This window comes from Pteropus medius, unplaced genomic scaffold (assembly GCF_902729225.1).
Source record: "Pteropus medius unplaced genomic scaffold, Ma_sr-lr_union100, whole genome shotgun sequence".
Lineage (NCBI taxonomy): Eukaryota > Metazoa > Chordata > Mammalia > Chiroptera > Pteropodidae > Pteropus > Pteropus medius.
The window spans coordinates 6,617,124-6,622,490 of record NW_024340699.1 but is presented as its reverse complement, the minus strand read 5'-3'; the positions used below and the strand labels follow the sequence as shown (position 1 = coordinate 6,622,490).

Below are 5,367 nucleotides of genomic sequence, written 5' to 3'. Positions count from 1 at the left end.
GGACAGAAGCAAGGGGCACACCGCGCATGTCAATACGCTTATCTGTAGTTGGAATTTTCAGGCAGAGCATCTTCTTTACTATCTGTTATCAGAGCTGACTTGATTTGTTTGTGGTTTTCATTTGCTGTTGTTCTGTTTTAGAAAATTATACAATACTGTTGCTTTAATCATTATTGGTGTGGGTTGATTAGTTAATCCTAAAGTCTATGGATGACATTACCAGTGTTTTCTACCTTTAACTCTTTAATAACCAGAATCATAACATGCATATGTGCAAAGATGAAGCACTCATATTTCCATAGCGAAAGCAGTTGTGTGACAGTGGCGATGTGCCAGCTATGCTTTTGTGGCATTTAAATAGCTTATGAAGCGTGTAAGACTAAGTGCAGACTGTAAGTTTATTTGGGACACCAGTATGTAACTACTATATATACTTCTAAGATATTGCATTTGTAAATAAGCTCCTACTTTTTTAAACCAAGTGAAAAACTTTATTTCTTTGTTTATTTTGTCCCTTTGAACTAATTAACAAGCTTATTTTCCACTGAAAAGTGCCCCCGGGTGGGAGTGGAAAGAACTGACTCTTGATGTTCTTTGCCCTGTCTGAAAATGGACTGTGATCTAAAAAGTTTGAGAATGTCTACTATGAATACAAAGTGAGGAGAGCTTAAAGAGAAGCAGGAACTCCTCTGAGCAGGAGGTGGTAAATTTCATCATCCCCATGGCCCACAAGCTGTCAGCAATTATATTAACCTTTCAGGTTAACCTGCGGTCTGGGCAGAAATGAAGGATGTAGGGGAGAACTGAATAAGCTACTCATGATCACTCATTTAGCTTCCCAACCTTTTCTGTGTCTGGATTTAATGGATAAAATTCTTCCCAATATGCACCTACTTGGATCGCAACCAATATTCTAAGTAAAGCCCCTTTTGTTTTCCCTTAAACATCTAAACATGATTCAAAGGCCAATAACAACGATAATTCATAGGTCAAAAGTATTAGAAACCAAAAAATCAAGCTCTAGCTATGATATTAAGTTTGTTATTATGTGCCAAGAAAATTTGATTTGGGGAAAAATATAAACCAAATTATTAACAATGGGTAAATCTGGCAAGGGGATTTTTGGAAACTTTCATTTTCTGTACTATATATTTTTAACAATATTTGATTTTTAAAATAGAGAGCATGTGTTGCTTTATAATCAAGGTATATTAAAGTGTGTTTCTTTTGGTTTTGTTTTCAGATATAGTGTTAACATAGCCCTTACAACTGCAGAATAGAAAGGAAAGAGACTGGATAGAACCTGTATTTCGTAGACTACACTCATTCACAACCACCTTAATGCTTCCTAACATAGGAACTACCATTTGTACAATTGTTTACTTAATACTTTAGCTTCATCTCAAGCAATAAAATCCTGGAAATCATGTATTTCACATGCTATTGATATTAAAATATAAATCTGTTTTTCCAGGTTTTGCTGCAATGATTTTGCACAGTCTCATTTGGAAACTGCATTTTGGAAAATTTTGATTAAGGACTCCTAAGTCTCCTTTCAATCCCAAGATTCTACAAGTTCTGGAAAGAAAACATTGGCCATTCTGATGTTTTTTTGCTGCACTAAAATTTTCTACTTTCTCGATTCTTCAGGTAGCATTTAATTATTCAGGAACTGCAATTTTCCAGACTTTCTTGATTACTGAATATCGCACAGTGGAGGGACAGCACATTTTTTTCTGTCAAGGACTGGACAGTAAATATTTTACGCTTTGGGGCCTACAGGCTATCTCTGTCACCACCCCCCTCCCCCTTTTCTCCTTTCTTTGTCTTTGTCTTCTTTATGAAGGTAAAAACCATTCTTAGCTCATAAGCTGCACAAAAAGAGGCTGTGGGCTGGATTTGACTCACTGGCCATGACTGCTGACTCCTGGGATGGTACAACTGCTTGTCCTGCAGAGTTTGGTAAAAATATAGTACTTTGGACATAGTGGGTATGCAAGTCTATTGTCTTCACATTGGGAACATTTTTAGGAAGAGTTTGGGTGGGGGAGAGATGGCTAACACGAAGTGGCTTCGTTTCCCATGGATTTTAATTATGCAGCTTTTTTCTGCGTTCGCCCTACCCACCGGTACGACAGGTGGTTCAACACTCTTTGTAGTCCATTTCTTCCACTAGTGCCCGGAAGTTCAGAATCCTTTCAATGAGGCCCGGTGGGGAAATGGAGAAGACACACCTTTACAGAGGCCACAGTTGCCTTTTAAAATACATTAGAGTTTTAACAATTTCACATTCATTTCTGCTAATGATTGGGGAAGTGAAATTTTCCTTTGAGTCACCTTTCCACTTCTGAAAGAGCGTCTGCATTTCACCTTTATGGGCAGCACTGAGTTTCCTGCTTCATCCCACATCAAAACTCGCCCCTGGGATTTCTACCTTCAAACAAGTGAAACAAATGCATTCCCTCAGGGGGGCGTGCTGTCAAAAAGGAATGGAGTTATCCAGGTATCAGAACTATTCAGATAGGATTGCCTACTTAGAGGAAATCAGTGGCTGGTAGAGAATACTTTCAGTGGGGGACCACTTAGCACTCCATCCCACATGCTTCCAATCTCTTTGGAGCCAGCAAGGAAAAAAAAAAGAAGAAAGAAAAGAAAGAAGAAGAAAAAAAAAAGCTCGTTCGCATTTACATGAGCCAAGAAAGTGCGTAATAGATGATATAACTCAGCGTGTGTTAACCAGTATATTTTGATTACCTTTATCTTAACCTTCCCAAATTAATGGACACTCTCCCACAAAGAAGTCACGTTTGCTATAGAAATTCCCTGGGGCAAAGCCTTCCTTTTCTCTAAATCTTTACGTTTTACCATTTACTTAAAAGATAGATAAGGATAGATGCTTCATGATTAAAAAAGAAAAGAAAAAAAGAAAAAGTAGTTCCATTAGCAACTTTGGTAAGAAATTGCTCTACATTGTTCCTCTGACAAGTAATTTTTCCCAGCATGTGTGCATCTTAAAAGTATTGCAAAACAATATCTTAAAATGAACTGATTAGTATGCACGTTCTGTGGTCACATTTAAGTTCTATTTATAAAATCTATTCTGTTCCAGGCTCAGACAAACAAAACTGAAATGCAGCTGTGTAACACATTGATAATTTTCATTAGTTCTAAAAGCCTCAATAGAATTTGCAATTTTATTCATTACATCTAAATAATCCTGGAAAACCTGTTGTGAAGGTGACCTTTCACTGCCCCCTCAACGCTTTTGTGACTTGTCTGAGTGTGCGTGCGTGCGTGCGTGTGTGTGTGTGTGTGTGTGTACACATGTGCGTGCATGAGTCACGACGGGCTGGGCAGGGGAAGGAGATGTTTGCAAGTGAAGCATAAAACAGAACAAGAAATCGAGTCAGGCAAAGATGAAAACTGAGGCACTGGGAATCAAAGTCACTCCCGCGGATTCTGGAAGGCTTTCTAACTAGCAGCATCCTGCCAACAGTCCCCAGATGTGAACGAGCCCGGATTTCTGAAATTACCATGAGATACTGTGGGCAAGTGAGGATTGTATTCTAATTCATTGGGAGGCAGTTCTATTTTTTGATGAGGATTTTCCCAGAGAGTGAGCCAAAGGACAGGCCCATGAGAAATAAACAGTGCTGCCTCTGTCACCTTCAACTTGTTCTTGCGAAGTAAAACAATGGCAATATTGAAGGTGGCTTTTCTTACTGGGAATGTTTTTTGTATGTGGATATTTGAAAAATAATTTTAAAACACACACTTCCCAGAATGCTGGCAGCCGGCCATGAAACCACAAAGAAGTCTTTAGTAAATTAAGACACCGAAAAATAAAATAACAGAATACGAAAAGTGAAAAATGAAGACAAACACTTGAAATTTAGCAGTTACTGAGATGATGCTTCAGTACTGACCAGGCAGTCAAAACAGCAAAACCTTGTGAGTGGAGAACGGGAGGCACCTGTCACAGATAAATACATATGTGTGGATATAAAGGTCTCACACAAGGGTTTATCTGATAGTTGCTAATTCGGGACTGAAGATAATGACAGTTATCAATTACCCATTATGTGTAAGTGCCACCTTGCATGTTTCATCTCCCTTAGTAAGGCCAGCCAGGGCCTCACCAGGATCACTTTATATTAGCGTCTTTAAAGGTGTAATATTAAAAAAAAAAAAAAAAAAAAAAGTGGTGGGAGAGGTAATGGCAAGGTGAAATTCTACAAAGTGTGAGGTTAAGCAAAGTTAATACATCTTCTGTACTGCTCGGAACTTTTAATATGATGCCGATTTTTAATTTCCAAGACAGAAGACGCAATATCAGGCATATCCCATATTGATGAAACCACAAAATTCCCCTTCTTTTATTCTTTTTTTTTTTCCCTGTAGTATATCCTGTATAATTAAGGTTCTCGGGGACATTTTTTGGGAAATGCCATTTTATCTGAATAATTGTTTTAGCAATCATTGTCAACTCATAAAAATTAAGACGGAACAGTCTACGGCCATGCTACCCTGAACAAGCCTGATCCTGTCTGATCTCGGAAACTAAGCAGGGTCAGGCCTGGTTAGTATTTGGATGGGAGACCACCTAGAAAGACCGGGTACTGTAGGCATAAAAAATAAAAAATAAAAAAAAATAAGGGATTGTAAACTGACAAGGTCCTTGCAATCTGTAAGGTCAACCAAGGGTCGCCTCGCCTAAAAAAATAAATACATAAATAAGATGGAAGAACTTTGTAGGACAATTCGTACCAAGTGAGGAGAGAGAAAATCAAAGCATGGGATTTTCTGCATGCCAGCGAGATTCCTCTGAGAGAGAGGTCTAGGCTTTTAGAGGACTCAGCAAGATATAAGATGGGAGAAAGAGGGACCATCGTGGGAAACGCACCCTTCACTGGAATTTGCAATTTACCCAATTTTAAGCCTTTGCTATTACAATTTAAGACAGAAATTTACCAGCAAACTAAAAGGTTCTTGAGGCTTCCTTGTCAATCATTAGAAAAACCGCCCACTGTCGCATTACAAGTTTCCTTTTAAAATGTGACGACATTGTTAGATAAAATTCCACCTCATTTCAAACTTACTATACCCCGTCTGTCTCAGGAGACAGGCAGCCGGCATTGTTGCAAGATTTGTAGGCAACCATCATGGAACCAAAGGAACCCTCCATGAAGAGGCCTCCCATCAACAGCACTGGAGAAAGGGGGGAAGGAACACCCAGCAAGGAATGCGTGCATCCGTCCTTCAGTGTGAAGAAGTACAGGACTCAGCCACTGGAACAACTTCCTGACTTACATGCAGTCTTCCCTCATTAAGACTCGTAGGCTAGGAAACTTCATGCAGTGAGACCTC

The 5,367-nt window shown here is 39.1% G+C and overlaps 1 pseudogene; it reads left to right on the top strand.

Moving 5' to 3' along the window:
- The first annotated feature begins 4,509 nt into the window (after positions 1-4,509).
- Positions 4,510-4,628, top strand: LOC120617138 (uncharacterized; annotated as a pseudogene).
- Positions 4,629-5,367: the final 739 nt, after the last annotated feature.